The following is a 14,309-nucleotide window of genomic DNA, read 5'->3' on the forward strand; positions in this document are numbered from 1 at the left end:
TTGATGTTCCATGTGTAATTTATTTATAAACGATTTATTGTCGATCGGCTCATTGTTCATCGGATCATTAATCTTAAAAGGATATAATCTGACTAAATTAAAATTAAAACTCTAGAAAAAAAAGGCAAAGTTGCGGAAGGGGAAGCAATATTTCTTCACATTTTTGTTGTTTTAAGATTGGTGTCATCTGCCTGACATCTGTTTTTACTATCTAAACTACCGACTGCATTAGCAGACGCCCAATTCTGTTGACAACCAGCCATAAAAAAAATCTTGTTTTGTGCATGAACAAAAAAAAAAATTAAGATCAAAGATGAGAAAAGATTAACCATGCGAAATGACTTGAAACAGTATTTTATTCATCCTTTTTGATCAGTCTTGGTCAGAGGTCACCACAGCTGATCAGACTTGCTCTGTACTTTGTAAGGTTAATACTTATTCCCAATAGGCCATCGTCTTATTGCATCAATGACATTACCAGAAAGATGCGTAGCATATGCCTTACAGGTGGTGCAACGTCCTCTTGAGGAGATCCAGCTGGCAGAAAGTCTAGGGAATTGTAATCTTGAGAGAGAATTTGAAAATGTTTTGCTGCAGAAGAAATAAAATTCTTTTGGCCCCATTTCAGCATTTACATTTTTTTAAGTCACTCTGCTTTTTGTCTTGTGGCATTAGTTGCCATTTTTGGCACTAAATTCATCAAAATATCGCATATGATTCATGAATTTGACTCAAAAGTAACAAAAAAATGGACTTTGTTCCTGGTCTCTTGAACTGTTTTTTTGTGACTCTTTTGTTTCCATATTTAAAAAAACAATTATGCAAAAATTTTGGCGTGAACTTGAGCCAGATTTTGCAACTTTTTAAGAAGTCGCAATTAATGAATTAATTTCTGGAATTGCAATACTCTGCCAACAAAGCAAAAAACAATAAAATACAAGTGGGTACCTATAAATCAGACTAAAAAAAACAACAAATAATAAAACTAGTATTTTATTAATTGAAGCTCTTGGTGATATATATATATATATATATATATATATATATATATATATATATATATAATGTATATGTGTGTGTATATATGTATATGTGTATATATATATATATATATATATATATATATATATATATACATATACAAAATTGGAACAGCATCTACAAAATACCTTAGCACAGTGCAAAGCTTTCCCAGCCAGTAGTCCAATGACTTCCAACAATATGAGCAGAATAAGAAAAGCAGTTTTTCTTATTTTGTTTATATATATATCTACTATATAATGCTGAATGTGTGTGTGTGTGTGTGTATGTCCGGGATTGGCATCTGCACCGTCGCAGCTACAGCCACAAAATTTTGCACAGTCACACGTCTGGACCCCGAGAGCGTCATAGGCTATAATGTGAGGCGAAATTTTAACCCCGCGCGTTCCAATTCACCAAACAATTTTGCCCCTATCTACATAATGGGGAAAAAAGTAAAAGGAAAAGTGTTGGAAGCGTCGCAGCTACAGCAACAAAATTTTGCACAGTCACACGTTTGGACCCTGAGAACGTCATAGGCTACGTTGTGAGGTGAAATTTTAACCCCACGCTTTCCAATTCACCAAACATTTTTGCCCCTATCTACATAATGGGGAAAAAGTGAAATGAAAAGTGTTGGAGGCGTCGCAGCTACAGCCACAAAATTTTGCACAGTCACACGCCTGGACCCTGAGAGCGTCATAGGCTATGTTGTGAGGTGAAATTTTAACTCCGCGCTTTCCAATTCACCAAACAATTTTGCCCCTATCTACATAACGGGGAAAAGTGAAAGGAAAAGTGTTGGAGGCAAATTGACAGCTGCCAGATGTGAACAAGGGGGACTTAAAGAATGAGAGCGATGGCGCCAAAGAGTATATACCGTACAGTTGCTAAGGTGGGGCCCCGACATGAGATACTCACCACACATGGGGATATGAACACACACACAAAATGCGCCACACACTACCACGTGCTTGAACACATATACCACCCTCAGCACACATTTCACCACACATACACCAACCTCGCCACATAAAAGTCGAAACACAAAAGTCGCCGCTCAAAACTCACCACGCGCAAAACTCGCCACATGCAAAAACTAGGCTCACGCAAAACGCGCCACAAGTGCAAAACTCACCTCATGGAAAACTCGCCACACGCAAAACTTGCACATGCGGAAAAATTGCCACATGCACAAAATTTGCAACACATGCAAAAGTTGCCTCACACAAAACTTGCACATACTCAAAAGGCACCAGACCTAAAACTCACCACGCGCAAAACTCGCCATGCGCAAAACTTGCTGCACACAACTTGCTACCCTAACCTGTCACATGCAACTCGACACACAAAAAGTTGCTACACGCATGTCGCCACACAAAACTCATCTCACAAAAGTCGCTACATGCATGTCGCCACACACAACTTGACAAACGAAACTCGCCCTAAAACACACACAAGTCTGGTATTAGCCTTCAAAAATAAAAATCTGATTAATAAGCAGACAAACTACAAGAGCAACAAATGTACCATATAGGAAATACGGCAGCTGTCAGTCACATGACCTGTCTATTATGTGTATGTGTGAGCTAATATATACTGCCAGGGGGGAGGGCTTCCTGTTGGCTGGGGATCAGGCTGCCAATTTATCTTACAAATACTGAGGTAAAAATACTGAGCAAATAACGTGTGAACGAGGTCTAACACAGGAGATCACACAGGTATATACTATATACAGGGGAGATGACACACAGATATATACTATATACAGGAGAGATGACACACAGGTATATACTATATAGAAGAGGAGATGACATACAGGTACATACTATATACAGGAGGAGATGACATACAGGTATATACTATATACAGGAGGAGATGACACACAGGTATATACTATATACAGGAGTAGATTACCTACAGGTATATACTATATACAGGAGGAGATGACATACAGGTATATGCTATATATAGAAGATGACATACAGGTATATACTATATACAGGAGGAGATGACACACAGATATACAGTTAGGTCCATATATATTTGGACAGAGACAACATTTTTCTAATTTTCGCTATAGACATTACCACAATTAATTTTAAACAAAACAATTCAGATGTAGTTGAAGTTCAGACTTTCAGCTTTCATTTGAGGGTATCCACATTAAAATTGGATGAAGGGTTTAGGAGTTTCAGCTCCTTAACATGTGCTACCCTGTTTTTAAAGGGACCAAAAGTAATTGGACCGATTCCATAATTTTAAATAAAATGTTCATTTTTAGTACTTGGTTGAAAACCCTCTGTTGGCAATGACTGCCTGAAGTCTTGAACTCATGGACATCACCAGACACTGTGTTTCCTCCTTTTTGATGCTCTGCCAGGCCTTCATTGCGGTGGTTTTCAGTTGCTGTTTGTTTGGGGCCTTTCTGTCTGAAGTTTAGTCTTTAACAAGTGAAATGCATGCTCAATTGGGTTGAGATCAGGTGACTAACTTGGCCATTCAAGAATATTCCACTTCTTTGCTTTAATAAACTCCTGGGTTGCTTTGAGTTTATGTTTTGGGTCATTGTCCATCTGTAGTATGAAACAATGACCAATCAGTTTTGCTGCATTTGGCTGGATCTGAGCACACAGTATGGCTCTGAATACCTCAGAATTCATTCGGCTGCTTCTGTCCTGTGTCACATCATCAATAATCACTAGTGACCCAGTGCCACTGGCAGCCATGCATGCCCAGGCCATCACACTGCCTCTGCCATATTTTACAGATGATGTGGTATGCTTTGGATCATGAGCTGTACCACGCTTTCGCCATACTTTTCTCTTTTCCATCATTCTGGTAGAGGTTGATCTTGGTTTCATCTGTCCAAAGAATGTTCTTCCAGAACTATGCTGGCTTTTTTAGATGTTTTTTAGCGAAGTCCAGTCTAGCCTTTTTATTTGTGATGCTTATGAGTGGCTTGCATCGTGCAGTGAACCCTCTGTATTTACTTTCATGCAGTCTTCTCTTTATGGTAGATTTGGATATTGATACGTCTACCTCCTGGAGAGTGTGGTTCACTTGGTTGGCTGTTGTGAAGGGGTTTCTCTTCACCATGGAGATTATTCTGCGATCATCCACCACTGTTGTTTTCTGTGGCGCCCAGGTCTTCTTGCATTGATGAGTTCACCAGTGCTTTCTTTCTTTCTCAGGATGTACCAAACTGTAGATTTTTCCACTCCTAATATTGTAGCATTTTCTCGGATGGGTTTTTTCTGTTTTCGCAGCTTAAGGATGGCTTGTTTCACCTTCATGGAGAGCTCCTTTGACTACATGTTTACTTCACAGCAGAACCTTCCAAATGCAAGCACCATATTTCAAATCAATTCCAGGACTTTTATCTGCTTAATTGAGAATGACATAACGAAGGGATTGCCCACACCTGTCCATGAAATAGCCTTGGAGTCAATTGTCCAATTACTTTTGGTCCCTTTAAAAACAGGGTGGCACATGTTAAGGAGCTGAAACTCCTAAACACTTCATCCAATTTTAATGTGGATACCCTCAAATGAAAGCTGAAAGTCTGAACTTCAACTGCATCTGAATTGTTTTGTTTAAAATTCATTGTGGTAATGTCTATAACCAAAATTAGAAAAATGTTGTCTCTGTCCAAATATATATGGACCTAACTGTATACTATATACAGGGGAGATGACACACAGGTATATACTATATACAGGAGGAGATGACATACAGGTATATACTATATATAGAAGGAGATGACATACAGGTATATACTATATATAGGAGGAGATGACATTCAGGTATATACTATATATAGGAGGAGATGACATACAGGTATATACTATATATAGGAGGAGATGACATACAGGTATATACTATATACAGGGGAGATGACATACAGGTATATACTATATACAGGAGATGACATACAGGTGTATACTATATATAAGGGAGATGACAAACATGTATATACTGAGGTGAAAATGAGAGGTGTGAGGTGAAAATGAAAAGGTGTGAGTGCAAAATGAGAGGAGTGAGGGAAAATAGTGTAGTGATCGGAAAATGACAGATGTGAGGTCGAAATGACAAGTGTTAGGCGGGAATGAGAGGAGTGAGGGAGAAAATGAGAGGTGTGAGGGAGAAAATGAGAGATGTGAGGGGGAAAATTAAAGATGTGATTGGGAAAATGAGAGGCGTGATGGGAAAATAAGAGAAGTGACGTGCTATAACTAACCACAGATATTTACTATGCCCAGGCAATGCCGGGCTCTTCAGCTAGTATATATATATGTTAGATGGTGGCCCGATTCTAACGCACCAGGTATCCTAGAATATGTATTTATTTACGTTTGTATATAGCAGCCACATAGTATATAGCACAGGTCACGTAGTATATAGGAGCCATGTCGTATATAGTAGACAAATACTATGTGGCCTGTGCTATATACTATGTGGCTGCTATATACATACATATTGTAGAATACCCAATGCGTTAATACAGGCCACGCAATATATAACAGTGGCCACACAGTACATAACACAGCCCACGCAGTATATAGCAGCCACGCAGTATATAACACAGGCGACATAGTATATAGCACAGACCACACGGTATATAACACTGGCCACGTAATATATAGCACAGCCCACGCAGTATATAGCAACCACGTAGTATATAACACTGCCCACGCAGTTTATAGCAGCCACATAGTACATAACAGCCCACGCAGCATATAGCAGCCACGTAGTACATAACAGCCCGCGCAGTATATAGCAGCCATATATATACATATATATATATATATATATAACACCAAGGGCTTCAATTAATAAAATACTAGTTTTATTATTTGTTGTTGTTTTTTTTGTAGTACATAACAGCCCACGCAGTATGTAGCAGCCACGTAGTAAATAACACTGCCCACGCAGTATATAACAGTGGCCACGTAGTATATAGCATGCAGTATAGAACATAGCCCACGTAGTATATAACACTGCCCATGCAGTATATAACACTGCCCACATAGTATATAACACTGCCTAGGTAGTATATAGCAGCTGTTGTGAATTCTGCTTTTGGGCTCCCTCCGATGGTTGTAGGTGGTAATGCAGTTGTCCCTGGGCTGCAGTCTTGGACAGGTGTGTCCTTGCCAGTTGTCAATGTTTCTTGGGAAGTGTTGGATCTCTGTCTGGCTTCTCCTGCTTAGCTACCAATTCAGCAAAGATAAGTGTCTGTTTCTTTTTCTATGGCACACAAGCTGTGTGCTTGTTTTTTGATTGTATTCCTGCTCTGTGTGTAGGAGTCTATGGATTGCAGATATACGTTCCACGTCTTTAGTTAGATGGATTAATTTTTTTGTATAATCTGCTGTGGATATTTTTGGAAGGGTTTTAATACTGACCGCACAGAACTCTGTCCTATCCTTTCCTATTTTAGCTAGAGTGGCCTCTTGTGCTAAATCCTGTTTTCTGCCTGTGTTTGTCTTTCCTCTCCTACTCACAGCCAATATTTGTGGGGGCTGCCTATCCTTTGGGGTTCTGCTCTGAGGCAAGGTAGTATTCTTATTTCCATCTATAGGGGTATTTAGTCCTCCGGCTGTGACGAGGTGTCTAGGGTTTGTTAGGTACACCCCACCGCTACTTCTAGTTGCGGTGTTAAGATCAGGATTTGCGGTCAGTATAGTTACGACCTTGTTATGACCTGGTGGTCAGGACAATAATGGACCTGGAGGTTAAGAGCACAAGGAATGACCTGATAGTTACTGATTATAAGGACGAGCTCTGGGACGTGGGAACTCTGCTGACCGCAATCCCTAATCCTATCACACACACTAGAAATAGCTGTGGATTGCGCCTAACGCTCCCTATGCAACTCGGCACAGCCTAAGGAACTAGCTAGCCCTAAAGATAGAAAAATAAAGTCTACCTTGCCTCAGAGAAATTCCCCAAAGGAATAGGCAGCCCCCCACATATAATGACTGTGAGTAAAGATGAAAATACAAACACAGAGATGAAACAGATTTAGCAAAGTGAGGCCCGACTAACTGAACAGACCGAGGATAGGAAAGGTTGCTGTGCGGTCAGCACAAAAACCTACAAAAAGACCACGCAGAGGGCGCAAAAAGACCCTCCGCACCGACTCACGGTGCGGAGGCGCTCCCTCTGCGTCCCAGAGCTTCCAGCAAGCAAGACAGCAATAAAAATAGCAAGCTGGACAGAAAAATAACAAACCAAAGAAAAACAAACAGGACTTAGCTTCTGTTGGGAAGACAGGTCACAAGAACGATCCAGGAGTGAACTAGACCAATACTGGAACATTGACAGGTGGCATGGAGCAAAGATCTAAGTGGAGTTACATAGAGCAGCCAGCTAACGAATTAACCTCGTCACCTGAGGAAGGAAACTCAGAAACACCCACCAGAGGAAGTCCATGGACAGAACCAGCCGAAGTACCATTCATGACCACAGGAGGGAGCCCGACAACAGAATTCACAACACCACCTACTCCAGTGAAACTTTTCATGCTGCTCCAAGGTCACCGGATCATAACAGTACAACTGGCCCATAATGAGTTGAATGCATCTCAGAAGAAGGGAAGAAAGGTGTTGAGCCATTTTTTTTTCCTTCAGTCTGCTTTATCTTCTCTTCCCTCTTTATCTCTGGGTGGCTGAGGAGCCTTGTGCTAGCATGAATGTTCAGGAATTAGCTTCTCGTGTAGACCAGCTTGCTGCTAGGGTACAGGGTATTTCTGATAATATTGTTCAGATTCCTGTTTTAGAACCGAAGATTCCTACTCCTGATTTGTTTTTTGGTGACAGGTCCAAATTTTTGAGTTTTAAAAACAACTGTAAACTGTTTTTTGCTTTGAGACCTCGATCCTCCGGTGATTCCATTCAGCAGGTTAAAATCGTCATCTCCCTGCTGCGTGACGACCCGCAGGATTGGGCGTTTTCCCTGGAATCTGGGAATCCGGCTTTGCTTAATGTAGACTCCTTTTTTCAGGCTTTAGGATTATTATATGATGAACCTCATTCTGTGGATCAAGCTGAGAAGACCTTGTTGGCCCTGTCAGTTTTTGTCTGATTTTCAGGATGTATTCGATGAGCCCAAGTCCAGTTTCCTTCCACCGCACAGGGACTGCGATTGTGCTATTAACTTGATTCCAGGCTGTAAGTTTTCTAAGGGTCGACTTTTCAACCTGTCTGTGCCTGAACATACCGCCGTGCGGAGCTATATTAAGGAGTCTTTGGAGAAAGGACATATTCGGCCATCTTCTTCACCGTTGGGAGCGGGGTTCTTTTTTGTTGCTAAAAAAGATGGTTCCTTGAGACCCTGTATTGATTATCGCCTCTTAAATAAAATCACGGTCAAGTTTCAATACCCTTTACATTTGCTTACCGATTTGTTTGCTAGGATTAAGGGAGCTAGTTGGTTTACGAAGATTGACCTTCGGGGGGCATATAATCTTGTTCGTATTAAGCAGGGTGATGAATGGAAAACTGCGTTTAACACGCCCGAAGGCCATTTTGAATACCTTGTGATGCCATTCGGGCTCACTAATGCTCCATCTGTTTTTCAGTCCTTCATGCATGATATTTTCCGGACTTATATTAATAAGTTCTTGATTGTATATTTGGACGATATTTTGATTTTTTCCGATGATTGGGAGTCTCATGTGGAACAGGTCAGGATGGTATTTCAGATCCTTCGTGACAATGCCCTGTTTGCGAAAGGGTCTAAGTGTCTCTTTGGGGTGCAGAAGGTTTCTTTTTTGGGCTTTATTTTTTCTCCCTCGTCTATAGAGATGGATCCGGTTAAGGTTCAGGCCATTCATGATTGGATTCAGCCCACATCCGTGAAGAGCCTTCAGAAATTTTGGGGTTTTTCAAATTTTTATCGCTGTTTCATTGCTAATTTTTCCAGCGTGGTTAAACCCTTGACCGATTTGACGAAGAAAGGCGCTGATGTGGCGAATTGGTCCTCTGCGGCTGTCTCTGCCTTTCAGGAGCTTAAACATCGATTTACTTCTGCTCCGGTGTTGCGCCAACCGGATGTTTCTCTTCCGTTTCAGGTTGAGGTTGACGCTTCTGAGATTGGGGCAGGGGCCGTTTTGTCTCAGAGGGATCCTGTTGGTTCCTTAATGAAACCGTGTGCCTTCTTTTCCCGTAAGTTTTCGCCTGCTGAACGCAATTATGTCGTCGGCAATCGGGAGTTGTTGGCTATGAAGTGGGCGTTTAAGTGGTGACATTGGCTTGAGGGAGCGAAGCACCGTATTGTGGTCTTGACCGATCATAAGAATTTGATTTACCTCGAGTCTGCCAAACGGCTGAATCCTAGACAGGCTCGATGGTTCTTGTTTTTTTCCCGTTTTGATTTCATGGTCTCGTACCTTCCGGGTTCTAAGAACATTAAGGCTGATGCCATCTCTAGGAGTTTTTTGCCTGATTCTCCTGAGGTCTTAGAACCGGTCGGTATTCTGAAAGAAGGGGTGGTCCTTTTTGCCATTTCCCCTGATTTACGACGGGTTCTTCAGGAATTTCAGGCTGACAAACCTGACCGCTGTCCTGTGGGGAAACTGTTTGTTCCTGACAGATGGACTAGTAGAGTGATTTCTGAGGTTCACTGTTCCGTGTTGGCTGGTCATCCTGGCATTTTTGGTACCAGAGACTTGGTTGGTAGGTCCTTTTGGTTGCCTTCTTTGTCGCGTGATGTGCGTTCTTTTGTACAGTCCTGTGGGACTTGTGCGCGGGCCAAGCCTTGTTGTTCCCGTGCTAGTGGGTTGCTTTTGCCATTGCCGGTCCCTGAGAGGCCCTGGACGCATATTTCTATGGATTTTATTTCCGATCTTCTGGTTTCCCAGAGGGTGTCGGTTATCTGGGTTGTTTGTGACCGGTTTTCTAAGATGGTTCATTTGGTGCCTTTGCCTAAATTGCCTTCCTCTTCGGATTTGGTTCCGTTGTTTTTTCAGCATGTGGTCCGTTTGCATGGTATTCCGGAGAATATTGTGTCCGACAGAGGTTCCCAGTTTGTTTCTAGGTTTTGGCGGGCCTTTTGTGCTAGGCTGGGCATTGCTTTGACTTTTTCTTCTGCGTTTCATCCTCAGACAAATGGTCAGACCGAGCGAACTAATCAGACTTTGGAGACTTATTTGAGATGCTTTGTGTCTGCTGATCAGGATGATTGGGTGGCTTTCTTGCCATTGGCCGAGTTTGCCCTTAATAATCGGGCTAGTTCGGCTACTTTGGTTTCGCCTTTCTTTTGTAATTTTGGTTTTCATCCTCGTTTTTCTTCTGGGCAGGTTGAGCCTTCTGATTGTCCTGGTGTGGATTCTGTGGTTGACAGGTTGCAGCAGATTTGGGCTCATGTGGTGGACAATTTGGTGTTGTCTCAGGAGGAGGCTCAACGTTTTGCTAACCGTCGTCGATGTGTTGGTTCCCGGCTTCGGGTTGGGGATCTGGTCTGGTTGTCTTCCCGTCATGTTCCTATGAAGGTTTCTTCTCCTAAGTTTAAGCCTCGGTTTATTGGTACTTATAGGATTTCTGAGATTATTAATCCGGTGTCTTTTCGACTGGCGCTTCCGGCCTCTTTTGCGATCCATAATGTCTTCCATAGATCTTTATTGCGGAAATATGTGGAGCCCGTTGTTCCCTCTGTTGATCCTCCGGCCCCTGTGTTGGTTGATGAGGAGTTGGAATATGTTGTTGAGAAGATTTTGGATTCCCGTTTTTCGAGGCGGAAGCTTCAGTACCTTGTCAAAAGGAAGGGTTATGGCCAGGAGGATAATTCTTGGGTTTTTGCCTCTGATGTCCATGCCACTGATTTGGTTCGTGCCTTTCATCTAGCTTATCCTTATCGGCCTGGGGGCTCTGGTGAGGGTTTGGTGACCCCTCCTCAAGGGGGGGGGGGGGTACTGTTGTGAATTCTGCTTTTGGGCTCCCTCCGGTGGTTGTAGGTGGTAATGCAGTTGTTCCTGGGCTGCAGTCTTGGACAGGTGTATCTGCTGATTGCAATTCTGACTGGGGTATTTAGGTTTGCAGGACTCATTAGTCCTTGCCAGTTGTCAATGTTTCTTGGGAAGTGTTGGATCTCTGTCTGGCTTCTCCTGCTTAGCTGCCAATTCAGCAAAGATAAGTGTCTGTTTCTTTTTCTATGGCACACAAGCTGTGTGCTTGTTTTTTGATTGTATTCCTGCTCTGTGTGTAGGAGTCTCTGGAGTTGCAGATATACGTTCCACGTCTTTAGTAGTTAGATGGAGGAATTTTTTTGTATAATCTGTTGTGGATATTTTTGGAAGGGTTTTAATACTGACCGCACAGAACTCTGTCCTATCCTTTCCTATTTTAGCTAGAGTGGCCTCTTGTGCTAAGTCCTGTTTTCTGCCTGTGTTTGTCTTTCCTCTCCTACTCACAGCCAATATTTGTGGGGGCCTGCCTATCCTTTGGGGTTCTGCTCTGAGGCAAGGTAGTATTCTTATTTCCATCTATAGGGGTATTTAGTCCTCCGGCTGTGACGAGGTGTCTAGGGTTTGTTAAGTACACCCCACGGCTACTTCTAGTTGCGGTGTTAAGATCAGGATTTGCGGCAGTATAGTTACCACCTACTCCAGTGAAACTTTTCATGCTGCTCCAAGGTCACCGGATCATAACAAGCAGCCACGCGGTATCTAACAGCCCACATAGTATACAGCAGTGTGGGCACCATATCCTTGTTAAAGAAAATAATTAAAATAAAAAAGTTATATACTCACCCCTGGGATCCAGCAAAGCTCCGGCGATACGCGCGCGCGCGGCTGCCATCATCTTCCGTTCACAGGATGCATTGCAAAATTACCCAGATGACTTGGCGGTCTCGCGAGACCGCTAACTCTTCTGGGTAATTTTGCAATGCATCGCTGGGAATGTAAGATGGCGGCAGGCGTGTGCGGCTCGGCGGACTACGGAGGGTGAGAATAGCAGTTTTTTTATTATTTTTAACATTACATTTTTTTACTATTGATGCCGCATAGGCAGCATCAATAGTAAAAAGTTGGGGACACACAGGGTTAATAGCAGCGGTTACGGAGTGCGTTACCCGCGGCATAACGTGGTCCATTACCGCCGGCATTAACCCTGTGTGAGCGGTGACTGGAGGGGAGTATGCGGGCGCCGGGCACTGACTGCGGGGAGTAAGGAGTGGCCCTTTTCTTCCGGACTGTGCCCGTCGCTGATTGGTCGGGGCTGTTTTGCCGCGACCAATCAGCGACTTGGATTTCCATGACAGACAGAGGCCGCGACCAATGAATATCCGTGACAGACAGACAGAAGGACAGACGGAAGTGACCCTTAGACAATTATATAGTATATAGATATAGGAGTCCAGTGGGTGGTCCAACTAGTGATTTGACAAGTGTCTCAACAAACAAACACTAGGCATTTCAATCAATAAAATACAAGTTTTACTGAAGCTTTTCCAACAAACTGTACATCAATCTCATCATCTACCCCTGCTGTATAACATCCTGCCTGTAGATCAGATGCCATTTTCAACATTACAGGCTCCCTTTAAGTTTCTTAGCCTAGATAAAATTGGGCTTGCGTAATGCTAATTAAATAATCTTTTTGATTATTTCAGTGTATAAGTTCACATTAACCCCTTAGTGACGTAGCCAAATTTTTTAAATCTGACCAGTGTTGCTTTATGTGGTAATAACTCTGGAACGCTTCAACAAAGCCCAGTGATTTTGAGATTGTTTTTTTCGTGACACAATATTCTTTATGATAATGGTCAACTTAGGTTGATATGTTTTGTGTTTATTTATAAAAAATATCAGAAATTTGAAAAAAAAAGTTAAAAAATTAGCAATTTTCAAACTTTGAATAATTATCCCTTTAATCCCGATAGTCATACCATAGCAAAAAATTAATAAATAACATTTCCCACACGTCTGCTTTACATCAGCACCACTTGCAAAATGTTCTTTTATTTTGTTAGCATTTTAGGAGGTTTAAAAATGTAGCAGTAATTTAAAAACAATTTTCAAGGAAATTTACAAAATGTATTTTTTTAGCGACCTATCCATGTTTGAAGTGAATTTGGGGGTCCTATATATTGGGAAACCCCCACAAGTGATACCATTTTCTAAACAGCACCCCATGACATATTGAAAACTGCAGTCAGGTAGTTTGTTAACCTTTCAGGTGCTTTACAGGAATTAATGCAAAGTGGCATGACAGAAATGAAAATGTGTATTTTTACCACCTAAATGTCACTAACTTCTGAACAGATTACTAGAGCAATCAGACTCTAAGGCCGCTAGTTGGTCATGAATTGCCATGACAAACATCAGGACCACACAATCATGATCTGAGACCACCAATTGGGGTAAAGAGGAAGCCCCCACACTCTGTTAACCATTTATAATGATGTAGTCACTACTTACAGCAGCATCTAAGGGGTTAAATAGATTTGGATGGTGCAAACACTGATCGTGGCGGATGCAGCAAGTTGTCAGCTATAGTGTCCAGTCGACAGCTGCTGGATTGTCACCTGTATGGGGATATAAGTCTCTTATATCTCAGGTCAGTTAAAAGGCGTATTGGCGGTCATTAAGGGGTTAAAGGGAACCTGTCACCCCCACAATGGAAGTTGAGCTAAACCCACCGGCATCAGGGGCTTATCTACAGCATTCTGGAATGCATTCTGTAATGCTGTAGATAAGCCCCCGATGTATCCTGCAAGATGAAAAAAAACAAGTTAGATTATACTCACCCGGGGCGGTCCGGCCTGGTTCTGGTCTGATGGGCGTCGCGGTCCGGTCCAGGGCCTCCCATTTTCTTACAATTCACGTCCTCTTCTTGTCTTCACGCCGCAGCTCCGGCGTCCTTTTTCTGCCCTGTTGAGAGCAGAGCAAAGTACTGCAATGCGCAGGCACCCGGAAAGGTCAGAGAGGCCCAGCGCCTGCACACTGCAGTACTTTCCTCTGCTCTCAATAGGGCAGACAAAGTACGCCTGTGCCGGAGCCGCGACAGGAAGCAAAGAAGAGGACGTCATCCTATGAAGATGGGAGGCCCCAGACTGCGACACCCATCGGACTGGACCGCAGCGGGACCGCCCCTGGGTGAGTATAATCTAACCTGTTTTTCTCATCTTTCAGGATACATCCGGGGGCTTATCTACAGCATGCCAGAATGCATTACAGAATGCTGTAGATAAGCCCCTGATGCCAGTGGGCTTAGCTCAACTTCCATTTTGAGGGTGATAGGTTCCCTTTAAGGGTTAAATCACGTCCGTGTTTCACACGCGTG

The sequence above is a fragment of the Ranitomeya imitator genome, chromosome 4 (genome assembly GCF_032444005.1).
Source record: "Ranitomeya imitator isolate aRanImi1 chromosome 4, aRanImi1.pri, whole genome shotgun sequence".
Classification (NCBI taxonomy): Eukaryota; Metazoa; Chordata; class Amphibia; order Anura; family Dendrobatidae; genus Ranitomeya; species Ranitomeya imitator.